This window comes from Callospermophilus lateralis, chromosome 5, assembly GCF_048772815.1.
Source record: "Callospermophilus lateralis isolate mCalLat2 chromosome 5, mCalLat2.hap1, whole genome shotgun sequence".
NCBI lineage: Eukaryota > Metazoa > Chordata > Mammalia > Rodentia > Sciuridae > Callospermophilus > Callospermophilus lateralis.
In genome coordinates, this window is record NC_135309.1 from 86,102,184 (window position 1) to 86,126,065 (window position 23,882).

General features: G+C 31.5%; 1 pseudogene; it reads left to right on the forward strand.

The window, feature by feature from the left end:
• Positions 1 to 23,135: 23,135 nt before the first annotated feature.
• Positions 23,136 to 23,262, forward strand: LOC143400563 (small nucleolar RNA SNORA72; annotated as a pseudogene).
• The last annotated feature ends 620 nt before the right edge of the window (positions 23,263 to 23,882 follow it).

Sequence of the window (23,882 nt, forward strand, 5' to 3'; positions counted from 1 at the left end):
CTTCCCTCTTATTACAATTTTTTTGGAAAATTTTAAGAAAGATTGGTATTACTGTTTTATAGAATTCGTTGAATGTTTTTTAGAATTTGCCTGTCAAATTTGTCAATCCTGGTCTTTTAGTTAGGAGAAGGATTTTATTTATCAGTAATTAAATCTACATAAACTAATTTTTGGTCTGTTAGAACTTTATATTTCTTCTTCATGATGTAGTCTTGGTAGGTTGTGTGTTTCTAGGAATTTAACTACTCCAGGTTTTCTTTTTAATTGGGATATAATCAATTATGGATGTATCTTATGTGCCTTTTTATTTCTGTAGCTAGCACAAAATGTAATAGATCTGTTTGACTATCTGGTTTGACTCTTCTTGTCTTTTTCTTACTCTAGTTAAGGCTTTGTTGATTTTGTTTATACATTTGAAAAATCAGTTATTGGTTTAATTGAATATTACCACTATTATTCTATAATCTCCTTCATTTGCTTTTGATCAAACATTAGTTACTTTCTTCCATCACACTGACCACTTTGTTCTTGTTAATAATTTGAATAGGTTCTTTTTAGTTACACATGACATTATAATCTATTTTGATATATTTATGCAAGCATTAAATGTATCTTATTCTAATCAGGATCCCAGTCTTATGGATATACACTATGTTGAAATTCACTGTGGTGTATTCATATATGTACATAGGAAAGTTATGTCAGATTCATTGCACTATCTTTCTGTAGCTCTTTGACATGTAAAATTAAGTTCTTTATTTGGACCCTGTTAATAATATGTTCATTAAAATAAACTCTAATACTCTTTTCATATATTTCTTGAGTTTTTCAATGCTGTGTTTTCATTTTTTAAAAACATTTTATCTGATTTTCAAAAATTGTCTTTTATCCCAAGTTTGCTCAAGAGTAGGTAGTAGTTGGTTAATTTCCATTCTTAGAAATCTATTAGTTTTACTTGTGCTATTGATTCAAGTTTCATCCCATCGTGATCAGATTAAATGTTTTAAGACTTATTTTGTAAGTTAATACATGGTTTATACCTTGTGTGTTTGAGGAATGTATATTTATATATAACAAATGTATATATTATATGTATATATTATTTATATGTAATTCCTAGTATGTTGATCTTGGTATAATTATGAAAAATCCTTCTTTGTCTTTTGTAACAAGTTTTTACTTAAAATTATATTTAGTCAGATATAGGTATTAATATCTCTTTTAGATACCATTGATGGAACATTTTTTCCCATTGTTTCATTTTTAGCAAATATGAGTTAGATCTAAAGTGAGTTTCATGTGGACAACCTGTGGTTGGGTCTCTGTTGATATCCTTCACTCATCCATTCTAGGTTTTTTGTTGGAGATGATAAACATTTTAGATTTTTTTTTTAGTTGTACATGGACACAATACTTTCACTTAATTTGCTTATTTTTATGTGATGTTGAGGATACAAGCCAGTGCCTCACATGTGCTAAGCAAGTGCTCTACCTCTGAGCTACAACCCCACTCCTCTATTTATATTTACATTAATCATTGATAATGAACATTTCTTACTGCCATTTTGTTAATTGTTTCCTGATTGGTAGTTTCTTTTACCTTTCTTCTAATTGTGCTGTCTTCCTTTGTGTTTTATTGATTTTACATATTGTTGATTTGATTCCTTTCAATTTTTTTCTTTTGCATGACTTCTATAGATTTTATTTTGCATTTGTATCATTACCTTTGAGATAAAAGAGAGTATTATATTATATTGTGAACAATACAACTTAAGCTGATAAATTATATTCAATGAGATGCAAAAGCTCTACATTTTAATTATCTTTCCCTGTCACACACTGTATTTACAGGTGCCACAATTTACATCTGTTTATATTGTTTTCAATATAACATAGTTGTTTATAAAGTTTTTCTTTTTTAACTTTTAGACTGAAGGTTATTTATCTACCACCATCATATTAGTACAGTCTTCTGTATTTGTTTACATTTTCTATTGTTACCACCTTGCTCTTAGCACACATTTATTTTAACTGGAAGGTCATTATTTAAAACTTGTGTTGTAGCAGATCTTCTCTACCACTACTCCATATTTGTGGGGGGAGGGGGATGATGATACCTTCTCATCAGAGCCAGGTGGGCTGAAATCTAATTTTCCACTGCTGTTCTTCATCACGCCCCCAGAGTTGGGATTGGAGGTGCTCTTTGTTACAGGTGGGTTGGTGGACGGACAGATTCTTGGGCTAGTTTGCTTCTTCAGGGTCCTCTCTAAGATTTGGTTAATAATGCCCCGTCAGAAAGAAAGAAATCACCTCTTTACTGCTTAGCAGTTTTGTATTCTATATTTTCCCTAGGCTTCCTCTGAAACCACCACTTGTGGGAAGAGATACCTCCTTACTGCCAGGTGGGAATAGAGACCTAGTAATAGATTTGGCTTCCTGTCTGTTCTCTGGTGATCCCACAGAGTGAGTACAGTGCCCCCAGGTGGAAGGAAAAGTCCAGCCAGGTCCATTTTCTGATACTGCTTGGCAAAAATTTGGAGGAATCCTACCGTCTAATGAGTGAAAGACTAGTCTCTCCACTTGACCTTTTTGGGAGACTCATGGTGGGTCAACAGTTATTTGCTATTTTTCTCAAGTACAGCAGTTATTTTTTGCCTTGCTAGGCTACTCTTTTTTCAGGTCCTTTGACTAGAGAGACTATTTCCTTAGAGATTTGATCTTTTTATTCTTTTCTACACTAATTCACATTTCTGGTTTGGTAACCTCAATAGCATCCATGATATATACGGGTCAAAAAGAAAACCTAGAAAAATTACCACTATCCTCAGTCCTGAGACACATACAGGCTCCACCCTTTTCTTTCTACTTTCTAGAGTTTTATGGCATATATTTTAATTCCCAGGGCATTTAAGTTCTCAAAACTCTTTATAAAAAATAAAGATATAAAGGCATAAAAATAAAAGCTAGTTAGAAAATTATCAAAAGAGATGAAGAGGGATTTTTCTAAAGAGGTCATATAGATGGTAAATGATGGAATGAATTTTTAAAATCACTAGTCATTAGAGTCATACAAATTAAGACCTAAAAGAGATACCACTACACATTTATTATAACATCTGAAATTCAAAATAGTGACCATACCCAAAACTGGCAAAGCTATATAGAGAATGGATTTCTTATGCATTTCTAGTAGGAATGTAAAATATATGGTCACTTTGGATAATAGTTTTCTTGTTTCTTAAAAACAAGCAAACAAGTAAAAAAGTAAGCACTTACCTACCATATGATCTAGCAACCACATTTTAGATTTGTATTCCTGAGAAATGAAAGCACATAAATAGATAGTTATAGCAGCTCTAGTTTTGTTGTTGTTGGTGGTGTTGTTTGGTACCAGGACTTGAACTCTGAGGTACTCACTGAGCCACATCTCCAACCCTATTTTGTATTTTATTTAGAGATAGGGTCTCACTGAGTTGCTTAATGACTCACTGTTGCTGAGACTGGCTTTGAACTCGTGATCCTCCTGCCTCAGCCTCCCTTGCTGCTGGGATTACAGGCATGCGCCAATGTGCCAGGCTCAGCTCTATTTTTAATATATAAAATATAGAAATAATAAATATATACCTTAATAGGTGAATGATTAATCAACCTATGGTATATGGATGTAATGAAATACTCCTCAGCAATAAAAAGAAATAAACTACTTGGCACAAGCAACAACTTGAATGGATTACAAGAGCTATTACTCTGAGTGATGAAGAACATTTCAAAAGGTGACATTTTTTTTGCTTCTATTCATATAAAATTCTCCAAAGGACAAATTATAGAGCTATATTGATAAAGAACATGGAACATGATAGTAGAAGTCAGGATTTAAGGATGGTGTACTTGTTTCTTAGAAATTTTTTAATAAAGTGCAACATGCCAAGTGGTTTAAAATAATACAGATGTATTCTTTTAGAGTTCTGGAGGTTATATTTCTGGGAAAGTAATGTTGGAATCTCCTGAAGAATCTCAGATTGTATTCCGTGCCTCTCTTAGCTAGTGCTGACTGTGGACAGCCATTGACTTTCCTAGCTCCTTGTTGTGTGACTTCATTCACTGCCTGTGTTAGCCATTTTTTCATCACTGTGACCATAATAGCCATTAAGAACAAGTCACAAGTAGAAAATTTTATTTTAGGTTCATAGTTTGAGAGGTTATTCCGATAGTTGGTCAATTATTGGGAGAAGAAGAGAAGAGAAGAGAAGAGAAGAGAAGAGAAGAGAAGAGAAGAGAAGAGAGAAGAGAAGAGAAGAGAAGAGAAGAGAAGAGAAGAGAAGAGAAGAGAAGAGAAGAGAAGAGAAGAGAAGAGAAGAGAAGAGAAGGGCTAAGGTTAAAATATAATTTCCCAGAGCATGCCCTCAGTGACCAGTCTCCTCCAGTCACACCCCATCTGCCTACAGTTACCACCCAGTTATCCATTCAAGTTATCTATTCATTAAAAGAATTAATTCACTAAAGAGGTTACAGCTCTCATGATCAGGTCATTTAACCTGTGAATATTCCTGCTTTAGTACATGAGCTTTTGGGATATTTCATACCAAAACCACAAGACCGTCTCCATTTCAATATTGCCTTTTTCTTTATGATTTTGTATATCCTTCCACTTTTTATAAGGACATTAATCATCAGACTGAGTTTCCACCCTAAATATAAGATGATTTCATCTCAAGATTTTTAATCAGTTATATTCATGAAGATCCTAAATGCATTTGGGTCACATTGTATAATTGTGTCTAGGAATGAATTTTCAAAGGATGCTATTCAACTCACTACCATGGTGAAGTGATATAATATAATATAATGGGGAAGCAATAAGAGATCCTCATGATGTTGATATAGTTCTGTGTCTTATTTATAGTGATGGATACATGAATGTACACATTTGATAAAAGGGCATAAAATTATAAATAAACAATTTTCTAGTCTTAATGTTCAATTATCATTATAGAGGAATCAATAATCAGGGAAAACAAGGTAAAAGGTATATGGGGCCCCTCTGTATCACTTTTTTTAAACTTTTTATGAATCTATTATTGCTTCAAAATAAATATGTAATTTTCTTACAGATCACAATATTTATATTAACTATATGCATATGGGTATACATATTAGGTAATATATACTTAACTAATATGTATTGATTTATATATATATATATATATATATATATATATATATATATATATATATATATATAAAATCTACACACACAAACACACACATACATATAATCCTCATTCTCTGTACCTGGTACAATACAACAATTATTTCTGCCTATTCAAGAAATGGGGAAAAACCATTGATACATGCTAAAATGTACCATGAATCATGTGTCCAGTATGACAGTAAACTGCTCATATTTTCAGAGAGTTTATACATCTTCTCAGAATGTGTAAAAATGAGATACAGCATTTGTCTTACTGACTGTTCCTTAATTGAAGATCATCGGCCTAGAGTGTCATTTTCTATAAAATGCAGATAATGTTAAGCCCAAATTAATTTTAAACTGTCAGATTGCATCTTATAAAGCCCAAACTACTTTCTACCCTCAAACTAATTTGTGTATATTGAAAAGGTTTAATTGGAAACAGGATGAGAGAAGATGAAAGACTTTTAAAAACATATTTTCCCTGAAGTTAAAAGGTAGCATTAATTCCCTGTATTTTCATGAAACTTTCTCAAAATGGGTAAAATACTATGTTGTTCATGAAAAATTGTTAGCTTTGAAATTTACACGTACACACAAACACACACACACAAATACACATACAAGTACACACAGACACAGACACACAGTGCTAAGTAAGGTTTTTTTAATGATTTAAATATACTATTATCAAAAATTATTTTTAAAAGCTTTTTCCACTGAAACTTTTTTTTTCAATTACTCAAATGTATATGAAGTTTTCTACTTGCTTTAAATCCATGTGATGACTATATTTACGTGCAATTATTTTCAGGTGTCTGTTATATTAGAAATGAGATTCTTCTTCAGTCCACCTCAAATTTAACTCAAAGTATTTCACCAAGGAGAAGTTAGATCTGATTAGAATTGACATTTCTTTGCAGAGAAAACCTGCATAGGTAAAATAAAAGTGTCATAAGGGAAATAAATCTATAATATAACAGAAGTACAAAGAAAGAAAAAAGAATCATAACTCAAGTTACAGATAATTTGTGAACAGAAAAATGCTATTTTATAAATAGACTTGAATTTAAATTTTGTATTTACAAAGAGAAATGAGTCATGACTGATAATTTAGAGCTCTCATTTTTAATCTCAGTGACCACAGGCTTACAATGAGTTTTTAAATTATACCTTTTACCACTTAGTATCATAGCATAAATATTAATATCAAGAATTGTATCCTGCATTTATCTAGCATCTTCAATGTTAAAATATCAAAAGATATATTACAGATTAAATTGCCTCACCTCTATTGTACAACTCACTAGAAATTCAAAACCAGGTATAGTACATTGCAAATTTACCTCATATGTAAAGCAAAATGAATGATTTATTTTTCAAAATCAAATCAAGTTGAAGTGGCCAAGACAAAATAATTAAATGAGGGAAAGTGTTAAATATTTGCTAAAAATAAATGTTAAGCCAAACATGAGAACCATTGCATTAGACAAATCATTTAGAATTTTAGGGTGCTATTCAGGATTTAAATGTGCTTTACTACCTTTGTTGTGCAAAGTTACCAGTGCAACATGTGATGCTGAAGATAAATGGTGATTAGTTAAGAGTGAGATCTTGAAAACTAGGCCTTTGCATGTAGTGTTTTCCTTTTTGAATTACTTTTAATACAAAAATTTAAAGTAACAAGGAAGATCCATCCCTCCAGTCCACCCCAAAAATTGTTTTTAAGATTCCTGTGCTTCTTGATTTTCAGAGTTTAAATTAATATTTTGGATTCTGTTATTCGGGATTATGTCATCTCACACAATTGTTCATTTCCACTTCTACTTTCTTTCAAATTCTATCCCAAGGAACTAACTTACCAGCAAGAGAAGAGTAATTAAATAAATGTCAAATAAATTATTGCACTACAATGCATAACCACAACATTGCTATAACATGTATGCATTGTAGTGCAATATAGTGCAATTATTTATTTAAAAGTTGATCTCCTTTGTTTATTTAAATGTTGGTCAATTAGCTCCTTTTTTAAAAAAAATATTTATTTATTTTTTTAGTTATCGGCAGACACAACATCTTTGTTAGTATGTGGTGCTGAGGATCGAACCCGGGCCGCACACATGCCAGACGAGCGAGCTACCGCTTGAGCCACATCCCCAGCCCTCAGTTAGCTCCTTGAACATAAATACTGTACATTATTCATATCCATTATCTCATGCACCTAGTACTATGTCTAGTTCCTTTCAACAGTGTTTGTTTTTGTTTTTGGTCTTGTACTATCTTCTCAAAGTTGTTTTCATAGAAAAATCCTTAATAGGCAGAGATCTTTTCTCCTAAATATAATATCATCATCCCAGATAAATAACATATTTGTTTGAAGTCTATTATAAAATGTTTGGATCCCAGAGTATCTCAGCTACAATTCAAACCCATAACATGTGTAGTATCTACCTGAGCTACTACATATTGTCCCCATTGTACTTATGAAAAAAAATAAATGATACTGATATAAAGTTCAAATAGTGCTATGAGTAATAAAATCCCTTTATCTCTTATCTAGGAATCACAGGTCTCTTCTTTCAGCATCCATGAAGTTATAACAAGTTAATTTATTAGCATTCAAATAAGATAAAGTTAGACTATGCACATTTTTGACATTAATTATTCCATAGATGCATGTTAAGTGTATTTTGTTGAATTATGAATGGCAGAAGTAAAAACCTCTTCAATCATCTACTCAATGCTTCTTATCATCCATTTATACATGAGGAATCTGAGGTTCAGAGAAATTGGCTTAATCTCTGAGGTAATAATTAAAGCTTATATTTTGAAAATCTTTAATGATCCATGTGTAATTATACTTTTTTAATTTTTAAATTTAAAAATACTTAATGAATTTTCTGTTCATGCAGAAAACGACTATAAACGCATTACTGCCACATGATGTCAGTGGTAAGATTTATCATTTGCATGTATAATAACATTGACTCCATGATGTTCTTTTTAAATTATTTAGAATATTAACAAAGAACAAAGATGTGTGTGTGTGTGTGTGTGTGTGTGTGCGTGTGTGTATAATAATGATGAGATAAGGTCATATTATGTTATCATATGATATATAAACAAAAGTTCTTTAGTAGTTTAAAATTTCCAAATGATACAGGGTAAGATAAAAGTTTTCCATGTTGAACTTCTAGATGCATATTATACAACACAGTAAATCAATATTATTGATTTCAATTTTACTTATTTTTAAAATAGTTCATATTTAATTGTAATTTTGTGCATGGTACTGGGGAAATTATTGCAGTTTTCAAAACCCAGGAGCTCACACATGTTAGGTAATGACTCTACCACTGAGCTATATATAATGTAGTCTCAATTGCTCAGATTTTTAAAATATGTATGAACATAAAGAATCTATACTTACATTATTTTAAAAGTAAGTAACACTGTATTATAAAATTTTGAATTAACATGGAAGTTCACAAGAAAGATTTCTTTATAAAATTATTATTTTGACTTGAAGATAATATTATAATATTCAGTCATTTACATGACTGTTTCCTAAATAAAAAAGAATCCAAAAAATCTTAAAACCAAAAGAAATTTCCCAAAGAAATCTCTACATGTACATTGGCTTACATTTTAGAAACCCTGCTCTAAATCAGTTAGTTTATGACAGAACAGATAGTTTATTTAAGCCAATGTCTTTGCATTGTGTAATTTTTGATGTTATTGTTACTATTTAGCAAAAGAATAGTTAAAAAATTTCCTCTTTTCTATTAAATGTTGATAAAGTGAAATACTTTCAGAATCTTAAATAACCTAGTTTGAAGGAATAGCAAATAATATAATATTTGTGATTAAAATGTTTCAGGTTCTCCTGACAAAAGAGCAAAAATATGATCATCATATTATTATTGACCCTGTATTACAATATACATGAAAGCAGATACGTGAAAAATCAATATTCAACTAAATTTGCATAATCTCTTTATTTTCTCATCAAAAATTATAACTTAAACACATAACTTAAAAAATATTCTCAAACATTTAGTTCATCAAAAGATAAAAGTCATCATTGGTGATATAATCTCACATCCCAGTAATAAGTGCAATTTTCCTTTGGTGCATTTATCCAACGATGTTTACCCCAACACACATTCCCTATGACACAGCCATTTATATTCACATCTCTTTCCACATACCTTGGCTGTGCTTCTTACTTTTGGTTACTGCATCAATAGGATGGCTGACTAAAGTAAAACATTCCTAAAAATGATTCTTAGTATTCATAATATGGATAAGAGCATATTTTGAAAACCTACATATTTTAAATTGACTTTACATTTTGGAATTTAAACAGTGATTTCTATTAACATGATTTACACCAACACTGATGATGCTTCTCAACAGCAGAGCCAGAAAAAAATTGATATTTTCCTGACAAATGTTTAATTGGAGGATTTATTTTCCTTAAAATATAGTTAACATTTAATCACCATGCTGAAATGCCATTGACTTTCATACAATGTAAATCTTAATAACTGGACCTTGTCAAGAAGACTGGATTGATATGATGTCATGCAGAAGATTATTCTGATGTATGTTATATTAAATAAAATCTGGTTTTCTTAAGGAGATAGATAGCTAGATATATAGGTAGCAATGAGGTTAATAAGAAAAAATGTACCTCTTCTGAGTAATAACATATCAGCAACCAAAATCTTATAATTTTTCTATGATTCAAAATCTGTTGATTGCCTTTCATTGATGGTTGAAGCCCCAATAGAACTCATGGAAATCGCTAGGAACAAAGGTGCATACCTGTAATCCCAGAGACTCCAGAGGCTGAGGCAGGAGCATCACAAGTTTGACGCCAGCCTCAGCAACTTGGTGAGTCCCTAAGCAACTATATGAGACCCTGTCTCAAAATATAAAATAAAAATGGCTGGGGGTGTAGCTCAATGATAAAGACCCACTGGGCACAATTCCTGCTAATAAAAAGAATACAAAAAAAAAGAACTTATGAAAATAATATTTACCATCCCCCAAGTCCTAAGAGGTGAGTGAAGAAATCATCTGAATGGCCATAGGGGCTCATTTGTACCCCCATTTAGAAAGATATTCAGAGCTTACTCAGAATTAGCCCAAGAAAGTAAGCAGAGGACAACAGTGTATTCTCCAACAGGTCCATTCTAACTCACCAGACCACTTTATGAACCAGGAAACTTCCATTGTCACATGAATATGTGACATAGATTTCCTGTGATAATCTTCCTCCACACTCTTTTGATAACTATGTAAAAGATAATGGGGATGGGGGTCTTCTTTACTGAACTTTAATCATGATACCTATGGATTTTGCGGGGGGGCAGTGTAAATATAGGAGAATAACATTCCCTACCTGTGCACTGTACACTGGTCTGTTTTTAGCTAATAAAATTCTTTCTTATTTGTAACACACACACACACACACAAATACACACAGGATGATAACAAATATTAAATGATATGTCAGAAGAATCAGAAATGTATCATATACATATATTACACTTCTAGTTTTTTTATCTAACTTTGTCATAGTTACTGGCGGGAAAAGACACACAGTTGCTGTTTATCTCATCTTCTATATTCTAGAGATGTCCAAGGAGAAACCATGATGTCAAATATCCTTAAAAACAGACTAACCAGATCTTCACTTAGTATTTGTTAATGGGAACATCATCGTTGAAATTGTTTTATGTCCAGCTTGCTTATGGTAAATAAATGGGAATATATTTATATAATTGGTATGACCAACTGAAAAGTATAAAATAGAGATGTTTAATGAGTAAAAGAACTCTTCTTGTGTAGGTTATAATCTATGTGTATTCTTTAAAGTCCTCACACTTTAAATCTAAGCCAAGACTTACCTTAGTGCTCCTAAGAAGTTAGAAGCTGACCTTCCCAGACTTCGGCATGCTTTCACTGTGATTCACAATTTGGTATATTCTTTTAATTTTTAGCAAGGTGTGACACTGGAAAAAAGTCTCACTTTCATGAAAAAGATTTTAAAATATGATCATTGCAGTATTTCATACATATTTTGAAAGAGATCTTCTTTCTTTTGTTCAGAGAAATGATTAATGTTTGTATTCAAGCCATTGTGGTACACAAGTGGGAAGACATTTGTTATATAATAATAAGATACAGCAGAACGGCAACTGCTTGCTAGTGTGACCTTAGGTATCTTTAAAATCTTTCAACTTTCTAAAAAATGTTATCTTCCATTTACTGAACCCTTACAGAGTCTTGATATAGACCATCATTTGTCAACATATTTCATTCATTTATTATAACAAAAACCACAGTCATGCATTACTATCTTCTTTTGATGGGTGAGAAAACTGAGGCTCAGAGAGGCTAGCAAACTATTATTGGGAAGTACCATTGTTAACAAATGAGAGTTCCTCTAAGCTTTCTTTCCAAAATACTTTTGCCCAGGGTAACTCAAAATGTTTGAAAACAATGTTTGTATTTCACAAAGACATTGAGATATTTTAGCATATTTAGATAAAAAGTATACAAAATTATATATTACTCCTTTAAATGTAGAGGGCTAGGTGATTTGTTTTGTAGTTCTGGGTATCAAACCCAGGGCTTCATGCCTTTTAGGTAAGCACTCTACCAGTGAGCAATACCTGGCTCCAGATTTTGTTAATTTTAATGCTGTAACTGGAACACAAATGTTTCAAAAAAATTCTTATGGAAGCACTTTGGTAAAAGCAGAAGGGATTTATGAATAGATGAAGCAACAAGGTTCCTGTGTGTATTAGTTCAATTTCCATAAGATGAAAATATTTGATTTGATCTGATTAGAAAACACAAAAACTATGCTTTTTAAATGTTGTCCTCCATGGTCTCATGAAGGGACATTATCTAATACCATGGAAAATTTTCTCATCATTAAAGTATAATTTTTAAAGTAAAAAAATCATGATACCTATGAAAACATAAAATTAAAATATCAAGTGTCTTATTCAACTCGTTAATTAATGAAGAACAAGTAAGATATTATAGCAACCTCAAAGAACATGTGAATAAACAGGTATTTATAATGTTGGGATAGGGTTGTTGATTTAGAAACAAAACTGGTTGATGAACAAAAAGGCCATACAATGTAACATTTATGGTTATCTGTTTCTCTGGTAAGCAATTATTTGTATTTCTATCAGGATGAAGTCTACAAGCCAGGCTGGGGTGCAGCTAAGTGGCAGTTTGGCTTCCTGGAAAGCACAAGGCCCTGGGTTTCATCCACACCACCATATAATAAAAGCAAACAAGACAACAATAAATGTTAAGTTAATCACACCCCTGCAGAGGTGTAAAATATCTCAGAATATGGAAAAGTCAAGCAGGGCACTGCAATTAAAACACATCTTTAATCTCTGAATTATCATTAGCTGAAAAAAAGTAAAGAATAAAAATTTAAAAAATGAAGATATCCTGAAATTCAGATGAGGAGTAGCAAAATAAAGACAGACAATGTAATATAATACTGTTGAAAATAATAAGCTGGAAAAATTGTTAAAAACTCTCTTTTTGTAGAAAGTTGCTCTATGTGCAAACTTTTCTGTATTTAATATAAATCATTAAAATAAATTATGCTAAGAATTTTACAGAATAATTTATTTAACTAAAAATATTTACAGGTAAAAAACCCTACATTTTCTTTAAGAAAAGAGATGAGTAAATGAATACTGAAAAATCCAGACAGTTTTTTTGGGGGACAAACAATTTAAAATCATTTTGAAATCTCTGATCCCTCATTGTGTGTAGATTATTATCCTCTGAGTTGTATATCTATATTTGATCTTCAATGAAATGTACTTATATGTAAGTCACAAGAACTGAAGTTTTCAACAATAAATGTAAATGAAAATAGAGAAAAAGTTTAAGTGGGAATTATCACGAATATTATAGTGTCAAATCTCAAAAAATCACTTTAATTAAGACCACTTAGAAATTTTTGGCTTTGAGATGGTGTGAAGATTATAACATTCAAATTTGCTACCATATTATGGATCACTGAAACATTTTCTATTATTTGGGCTAAATCTTTATTGCATCCTTTTCTAATTATTTATGATATTTATTTTTCAAATCAAAATAATCAATCTTCAGTATGACACATATTTCAATATTTAGAGGAAGTATTCATATTATCATGCCTTACCTTATTTTTTTTCTTTTTGTTGATTGTACAAAATATCCCAAATGTTTATTTTCTATTCATATGATTACACTAATGTCAAATGTGTTCCTCTTTATCTCACTATTCAAAGAATGATGAAACCACTTCTTAGAAAAGTTGGAGCTTTTAAAATTATAAAGAATATGTTTTCAATTCAATGAAAATTAGTAGGCATTAAATAAGATAAGACCATATGATCTTCAATTAAGAGAAAAAAATGACAAGTTATATAAATATAGCCATCATTAAAATGTATTGTTAAATAGCTATTATTAATGCATTTTCAATTAGGGAAATTTAATTTTATAAAAGGAAAATATTATCCCCAAATTGGAATATATATGAACACAATCAGATGGGCTTTATGGAAATAAAGATATAAGTAATATATTAAGTATATTAAAGGACCACAAGAAGATAAAAAAAGAAATTTGGAGAATACAAGACTTAAAAGAAATAGAGAAGAAGGAAAGAACACTTAGAGGATAAGAGAAACAGTATATAAAAGTAGTATATAAAAATAGTATATAAAGGGGCTGGGGCTATAGCTCAGTGGGAGAGCAGTGGCCTGGCATGGGTGAGGCACTGGGTTTGATCCTCAGCACAACATTAAAAAAAGTAAATAAATAAAGTTATAAAAATATATTTAAAATAGTATATAAAAAAGTAAAAACAATGTAGGACATTGATTCATTTGCAAATGTGCAAATGACAATAACTCACTTAAATCCTATAGTTACATAGTTTTTGGTTGTTGTTTGTTTTCTTCTCTCTCTCTTTTTTGTATTAGGGCTTGAACTCAGAGGCCCTTAAACACTGGCCACATCCCCAGCCCTTTTTTGTATTTTTTTTAGAGACAGGGTCTCACTGAATTGATAAGTGCCTCACTAAATTGCTGAGCCTGGCTTTGAACTTGCCATCCTCCTGCCTCAGTGTCCCGAGTCACTGGGATTACAGGCATGTGCAACTGTGCCTGGCTTTATCTAGTTTTGATTACTAGGCATATTTTATTCTAAAGAGATTTGCTTATTTATATATAATGCTTCTCTGATTTCATATTTTATCAACAACTTTGGCCATTTAAAATAGTGACAACAGTTATATTCATTCCCATGACCACACATAAGCTTCCCAGATACTTCTGGGGGTTTTGTTTGTTTGTTTGTTTTGCTTTGTTAATTAGAGATAGGGTCTCCCCGAGTTGCTCAGGGCCTCCCTAAGTTGCTAAGGCTGACTTTGAACGCATGATCCTCCTGTTTCATTCTCCTGAGCCACTTGGAATACAAGCATGCACCACTCCATCCAGCTAGACATCTTTTGTTCTTATCCAAACAAGATAATTGCTGTCTAAATGCACTGCAATATTTACATGATACTTATGAACAATAAGTGTTTATAATAAAATTTTTATATTATTTGCTTATATGAAGGACAGTACTGAAAAGAATGTGTTAAACATATTCCCATTTAGCTTAAACTTGGCTAACCTACAAGGGACAATGGGAAACTATGAATGATATTGGAAATGTAGTAACAAAGCACAAAATACAATCTCTCATATTTTAATATAAACCAGATTTTACACTTGCTTTGCATAGCTCATAATTTTATTTTATTCAAATCTTTCATATAGATTTAGTAACAAAAATATTTGCACGATTAGTAAATCCTGCATGCATTTATGTATCTAATAATAGGTACATTACATGCCAAGAAGTTATTGGTATTACTTCTTTCCTCAGATACCAAGCAAATAGTGGGTACAATTTTTATGGCATAATGTATTTTATTTTACTTAAGTTTGATTTTTGTTCATAATATTCATGTGTTTCAGATACCTTTGTCATACAATATATCTATTCACAAAAAAACACCAAAGATAATTAAACTATAAAGTTATTTCATATCTACTGTGTGCTAGGTACTGTTGCCTTTATATTGATTTTTAATCTTTGAAAAAGCATTAATCAGCATCTCCTAACACCTATTTAAAGTTCATTGAAGCGTAAGGGCAATAGCTAATTAGAAAATAAAATAAATCCTCAGAATTTCAATCAACTCCAAGAATAAAATTATGTTTTTCATGTGGATTTAAAAGCTTTTTCCCCTAAGATTTTGTTGTTATTATCAGGTACTTGGTTGTTTTACACATACCACATTGAGTGGTCTTGTCAGTATTTATTAAGGTGTGTTGAGTTATACTCCAGAACTATACATCCAGCCCACACAAATGTCTAAAAACATATTCCATGCTGCTGGAGGCAAGAAAACTCAACCTTAAGAAAAATATGGGAATTCAAAACAAGAAAGATACTTCTTTAAACCTTTTTTCAAAAATATAGAATAATTTACATTATATATAATTTAAACAAAAGAACCAAATAGAGCATTTTACTAACCAACTTGCATCTTTAACTGGTATTAATAATTCTTGATGTAATTATGCCTTGAGGATGCACACAACAGTGGCCCAGAATCTTGAGAACATGATTTCTAATCCTGAAATTTGAGCTACCAGCCAACTTGGAACACTACCTTACATAAGAATTTAAAATCCATGGACATATTTTTTCTCATGTGTCATGTAAGATGATATCTAATAATTTGTATTACCTCTACTAACAATTTTAATTGCATTCCAATTATTTCAGGTTTAGAGTTATTTATATAATTATTTTAGGGTTAAACATAAGAGCAAATTTTATCATCTTAAGCACTTATGTATTGTATTATAAATGTGCACTTATTGTTAAATTAAGCATTAAATATGTTAGACATTAAATGTGAAGACCTTGGTCAATGCATAAGATAAAGCTTCACAGCGATATATTTCTGGATCATAATCCTGGGCTCATAGACTCTCAGTACTCTTTATTATTTGTATTATATTAAGTCCAAGATTCTCTCATGAGACTTGATTCATTTCTGATTTCTGATAAAACTGCCTTTGGAAAGAATAAATTATTTTATCTTGTTTCCACAAATCAGCAAGTGTGTGAAGGACTGATGAATTAGAATCAAGCAACAATGCTTTGCATTTTATTATAAACCAACCCTCTGAGTCTTCTTTCATTCTATTTAGGTTTTCTTGTTTAACTAGATATTATGTGCAGGCCTCAGTATGGTTATTTAAAGATACATTAGTGTTCTGAAGCTCTTACTACTGAGTAACCCTACTTGCACTCTTGTTTCAAAGAGAGTATATTAAATATTTATAATCAGAGTAAACAAAAACTACTGCACCACGATTATGATTCTCTTAAAATAAATTTTATCACATAAGTGTACTAAGCCATCTGTCAGCACTTAGAGATATATTTTGATTTCCAAATTAAAGACAAAATTGTCAACATACTAACATTTTAATATATTATTTAATTCCAGGTACAAAATTTTCTCATTCTGTAGCTAGTATATACTTATGTAAGTAGCTAGTATGGATTTAAGATATCAAATATTAATATCACATTTTGCCTTTCCCTGTGGGTTATGCTCACTCCTAAACTAAGTAGAAGCCAGTGGTGGATTGTTTAGTGTCTTCTGGAGGTCATTATAAATTTGCCTTTCCTCTCAAGTGGAAGAAGAATGGCCTTAAGCAGAACTATTCTTCAGCTCAGCTCAAGACTTCAGGGTGTGATAGGCAGGTAGAACTGCATGCAGTAGCTGGGCTGTGCCTTCTGTTGTCTACTCTGACAGCAGCAGCAAGTTTGTTAATTTTAGAATTTCTGGTGAGTTTTCTTCCATATACCCATAAATTTTAAATAGAGAGGTCGAAGCCTCCTTAGAACACACAGTGCTGCAGAGATCTCAATCTTGCCACTGAGCATCTTCCTTCACAACTCTGTCACCAGCACTCTCAAATTTCCAAGTGGGCTGAAGGGAAATTCTTTTCCTGTTGGATAAACCTAGAAAACTTGGGGTGAATAGACAAATTTGTGTGACTAAGCCATCTTCTCTGTCTTCTCTAACTGTAATTACAAATTGTAAAAGTTCATTCATTGTAACTTGGAGAAAAAACAAAATTTAAAAAGGTTGAAAAGTGTACAAGTCTCTAAACTGCATCATAAAAAAGTCACTTCATGATTTTGACCTTGATTTTAAAAAATAATCTATTTTATTTTATCCATTGTACATGCTATGAGATCTATTTCTTGTTTAGATCATGCAAACAAACTTAATCATCCTTTTTGGCTGAGGAGTCTTTTTCCTTATAGGCTTGATTCCTTTGTCATTATTGTCTATGTGTTTAGTCCTACTTCTTTACCAGCTTCTGGTCTTCTAATCTAACTTCACCATTGAAAATCTTTTATTACTGGTTTTCTTATAAGTTTCCTGATTCTTAAATGACTATCTTAAATGACTATCTAACTTTATTTCTAGAATAGTCTTGACCAACTTCTGGAAAGTAATTGATGGTCTCCTTGTACATTCAAGCACTGGTGCTGTTTAGATGAACCATTACTTTAAACTCCACAATAAGGCAAACTTCTCATAGTACTGTCATGTGTAGCTAATAAAAAAAAATAATGCAAACTTCTGGGGCTCTTCCTTGTTTTAGCTAGGTCCTATGTTTGTCCTGTGTATTTGTACTCTACCTAATTTCACAGTTTGTTTTTCTAACTAGTCTTGGGTTGACAGTTATTATATGAAGTTTCTGCAACCAGTGTGGCCAAATTAGCAGGTTCCAGTGAGGGAAGATAGGGGATTAGAAAAATAAAGACTCACATACTCAGATTTTGAAGATAACAGCTGGAATCTGATGGAATGTTCCTCTTTGATGGAGAAGCAGGTCTAAAGAATCTTGCCAACAATATTTTTATATGTCACATTAATCAGATAAAAGATTATGCAAGCATTATTTTTTGTATTCATGAAAGTTACAGAGTTAGCAACATTAAGTAGCTTGTTCTGCAGTTACATTCTACAGTTGCAATGAGCAATTTTAGGAGCTTTGTATTGTTCTCAAGAAGTCCATTGTTTAAATTTACTGTTATGTGGGCAGGTTCAGGAGCAGCAGAGCTGGTGAAACATTGTGATTGTCTAGCAAGAGTTTCTTTATTCCTAGGAGCTGTGTACAGAGATCAAGGTCAAGCCTGATAAGACTCTAACACAGAGCTTCATCATGCAGTACATTACCATAGCAACTAGGCATCCTGCACTTTGCACAGAAACTTTCCCAGGCACCAAGCATGTCACAGGCAAAAATCATCAGAGATCCCAATCTCAGACACTTCTCTCCTATTCTCTGTCACCACTCTCCACATGAAGTCATTTGGAAGACTTTCAAGGTCAGCAGCTAAGATGGACCATGTACCTAGTTAACTGCATTCAGGACCAAGTGAATGTGCAAAGAGGAAGCAGCATGGCATTCTACTTAAGAAGGTAAGGTTTCAAATCAAGTTGCCTGGGTTCTATTCCTGGCTTCCACACTTTCTAGGTATAAATGAGGAGCTGTAAGTCGTCTTGGGAATGTTTCCAAATATATGTTCTTCCATAACTTGCAAAATGTCCAACTTGTATCATCTGTAACATGTTAATATCCTTCATTGTAATGAGACTCTTTCCTCTTCTGTATCTACAAAAATATGTCTAGAAAACTCTTTTAGAATTTTTATTAAATATTTATTAAAAGGCCATTGGATAGCAAGGTCTTCTTCAGTCCAACATTCCAAATATATCTGGAGATTTTTTTCCAGAGATAGGGTCTCACTGTCACCCAGGCTGGTACAGTTGTGGACTTAAGTGAGTCTTCCACTTCAGCCTCCTGAGTAAATAGTACTATAGTTATGTTCCACTGTACCCATTCGCAATTTGATCTATGTTAATGATACAGTGTTATCACCCTCTTTGAGTAGTGTTTACATGACCCTCTTGGATCTTAATTATTAAATGTTTGAATAAAGTAACATCAAAGTAGTGGAAAAGTACTATAGGAAGAATTAAAAGTCCACATTTTTATTGACAGTTCTCAGAATATTACTATCCTAGATGTTTAAATGAAATAATGCATCTAAAAATTCTTCAGAAATTTAATAAGATGTAATTGGTATACCTGTTAGAAATTAGGCTAATTTGTTGAAAAAAAAACAAAACACAAACAAACAAACAAAAAATTCAAACAACCAGTATATGAAAGCAAATAACCTCCATAGAGAGGTTTGAATGAGATAGAAACATATCCATAATTCAGGTAATACTGCTGGGCATGTGAGCAGATTGACAGAGTGATTGTCATTCAGGTAATCATGCATGGTTAACAGTGGCTAGCAAAGTCATCCTTAGAATTACCTCTGTTATAACCACCAAGCAAGACAAAAGATAATGGAAGAGATTCCATAGGAAGATTTTATGGTCCAGACCTGCAGCAGGCATGTATGACTTTTGCTAATCTTTCCATTGGCTGTTATATAGTTCTATGGACAAAAATAAGTTTGGTGGAGCCTTAGAAATAATCTCTAGCTTTCAAGCCCATGAGTTCAATCTCTATATAATCCAATCCCATGAACTTTGGAAAGAAACATCTCACAATAGCAAAATTCAATAATCAAAGGTTAGATTTAACAAAATAAACTAACATGGTAAAATAACACAGCACAATGTTCTCTATCTCTGGCAATATATTATGACTATAATTATACTAATTTATTAAGAAAAAGTTTAAGTGTGTCCAATATTTGTTGCTATTTCTAATCCCTGCTGACCATTTAAATTATGCAATAGCTTCATACAGTTTTTAATTTTTTTACAATTTTTCATAAAAATTTCGTTACTAAAAATAATGTATAAGAGGCATTTCAATTTACCAGAAAAAAGTGATGAATTATTTAGGCAAATTTGATAGGTGTATAAATGTTTAGTCATATTAATAGTTTAGTCACTAAGTCAGACCTGTCACAAATAGGATTTCGTATTTTAAATACTTAAGTTTATAAATAGAAATAAAAATACTCTAGAATGGAAATTTTATCTTAAAAAAAATAAAAACTAAATCTACACAAAAACATTTGTATGAAAAAGTATACCATAATTAACAAAGTAAAATGTAAGTTGATGGGAAAAAATATCATTTAAACTCTAGCCCAGAAAAAAAGTTGATATCCTTAATGTAAAAATCTTTGAAGATGTGAAGAAAAAGATTTGAAAATCCCGTAAGATAATTATATATAAATAGACATTCAATGAAAAGCAAATATATTTGATCAGTTCTCATAAAATTATATTATACTATAATAGATAAATACATTGTATGGTAATGTGACACCATATTCACTGTTATCAATATTTAGTATAACAGGAGCACACATGTTTATTACAATATTTGTTTCTAATACAAACAAACTTGAAACAGTTTAAATAAGAAAATAAGTATGATATGCATATTCATACCATGGAGTATACTGCAGCCAGAAGACATGGATTCGAGTTTACTAAAATTTTATCAGAGAGATTGCACTGATTTTTTTTATAATATCCATACCAAAAATTTATTCTCTACCATTTAAACATTTGATTTCAAACTGTGATTAACTGCAGTTAATTATTGCAATAAAACTTAATTTAAATAGTCTACATTTTTGAATTTTGATTATCCCAAACATAATCTAAATTATCAAGACTTTATCTGGAAAACACAGATTTTCACTAACTATTTTAATCTTTTTTTATTATTGTCTTTAACTTTAATTTTATTTTTTTAATTTGTTCTAATTAATTATACATGACAGTAGAATGCATTTTGACACATCGGGAAGGATAGCACTGATATATTTTTAACTATGAAAACAGTCATACAGAGAATTGAGTTTAAATTATTTCGTTTTGGCAAAATTAATACATTTCTATCAAACGAATAGGTTAAAGTGTGAGTATCTGAGTTATCGTGTACTTATTTTGTATGTGTTGTGGGCAGTTTAAACCTTAAAACTGCAAAGTGAGTAAGAAATACAAAAGTAAATTCATGTCAAAATTTTTTTCTATTATATTTGCAATGCTATGAAACATTACCACAAATGCAATGGTTAAAATACCATAATTTATGTGTTTCAGTAGTGGGTTAATTGGATCTGCTGCTTAAATTTCAGCAGGCTGAAATCAAGATTTGTTCACATGTATAATTTCTGGTACCTAGGATTCATTTGAAACCTGTGCCATGACTATACACAGAATTTAATTCTTCACAGTTCCTGAAGATTTCATCTTCCCATTCTCCCTTCTTCTCTTCCTCCCTTCTCCCTGCTTTCCTTTCCTGCCTGCCTGCCTCCTTTCCTTTGTCCCTTTCTTCCTTCTTGAATTTTTTGCTGGCTGTCATCTGTGGATTCCCTCAGGTGCTAAATGCTTACCATACTTCCTTGTCACACCACCCCATACTCAGTTTTTAATATGGCTGGCAGAAGAGTTTCTCTCTGATGCACTACCTTCTTTAACAATTTACATTATTAGTTTAGCTCACCCAAATAATCTCTTTGGGTTTACTCAGTTATTATTCTGATCACAGAAGAAAAATATTCCTATTCACTAGCTGGTTTCACACTCAAGGGGAGTGGGTTATAAAAGATGTATATATCAGGGAACAGGAACCTTGAAGGGCCATTTCCTAACACCAAAACAATTTAAACAGTATCATTCAACTTTGGTAGTAGCGTGTGTGTGTGTGTGTGTGTGTGTGTGTGTGTGTGTGTATACATATATATATGAAATAATGACCATGTTGTTCAAAGAATTAAAATTACTGTTTTTCAGATAATTACTCCATTCAACCCTATGATTTTTATATAGTATAAACTTCTGTTGTTTTGTGCTGAGTTTCTATTGTTTATAAAATCAGGACTAAGGTATTTTTTCTATTAAGAATATACAATTGTTCTGTGTGTTGTGCCTACATTTAGATTATAAATACATATTTTAGGCAATTGTTCAGTGAGTATAAATGGGAACATTGTGAAGAATATACTTGGTTAAGTTTTTCAGATATATAGTTATGCTGAAATTTGAGTTTAATTCAGAAAAAAAATAAGTTTTAGTATCAGTTTTCTTCCACATCCATAATTTTATTTTTTGTTCATTAGTATAAAAGTTCGCAGCACCACTGACTCTTGGCCTGTTTTAATATTCTTTAGCAGAGTGGTGTTTTATGTATTAGTTCTTTAAAACTGTGACCATGTTTTTTATGAGCAGGTAATTTGTACAGATGTCTATAAAATTTTGTTTGTATGATTTACTATTTATTTGCAAATTGAGTAAATTTCAGTGTTCAGTGTATTTAATTTTTCTCACTTTAAATGTATTATAGTTATTAAAGTTGGATCTTTCATAGCATAAAATATTTAAGGATTCTTTTAGTAAGAAGTAAACTTGACGATTAAAATTATTTTGAGGAGCTGAAATGACCCATCTTCCTGAAGTTGAAATATAATTCAGTTTTTAAGTAGAAGATTGTCTGTAGGAGAATTGTGTGTGTGTGTGTGTGTGTGTGTGTGTGTGTGTGTGTCTGTTTGTGTGTGATTGTGTGTCTTTTAGATATTTGGATAGATAAAACCATGTATTGAATTCATATGTTGTAACCTAATCCTCAGTGTGATATTTGGGTTTTAATTTTGTTATGAGGTTATAGATTCCATTAATGGGATTAATGACCTTAGAAAAATAAACATGAGTGATCTCTTTCTCCCTTTTATGTGATGATTCAGGTAGAAAGCATTGTCTGTACTGTAATATTTTTGCTGTTCTGAGTTAGTAATATAGGGACAGGCTAAACATTCACTACAAAGACCATGCAGTGTCCCCAGACCTAATTCTTTCACTGGGTCTGGTTTTGTAAATGCTGGTGATAAACCAGGTCTCATTTATTATATGACCATTTTGTGCTGTCATTTAATAGCTACTATTCTAGGTTATCTCATACTGACCTTAAGAAAAATGACAATATATTTTATGTAATAACTTAGAAAGAATTGGTGATAATTTCAGACTTGTCTAAAGAATTTTTAACCAAAATAGGAAAATTTTTTTGACAAACTAACAGTTGTTATTAATTGTCTTATAAAATCACTGGTTTTTTTTGGGGGGGGGGCGGTAGAAAAAAAAAAGGAAGCACTGCCTCTGTAATGAAGAATGGAACCCCCATTGAGAAACCGCTCAGGCTGGCATGATCATTTCGGACCTCCACAATGCATAATAATGAAAAAATGTGTGTTAATCTAGCCAGTGTGGTAAATTGTTAAGGGACCTCAAAATGACTGAGACAGAAAGATAGTTTCTGGATGAATGGATAGATAATAGAGCAATAAATAGATATTTTTTAAACTGGAATTGTATTTTCTGGTTTAATTTTAACATGAGTCTTGTATTTACTTCAAACTATATTTAAAATTATATTTTGCTATTTCATGATATAGAAAGAATTTTTGAACAATTGCTTTAATATGCTCAAAAATCATTCTCTGCTCCTTTGTC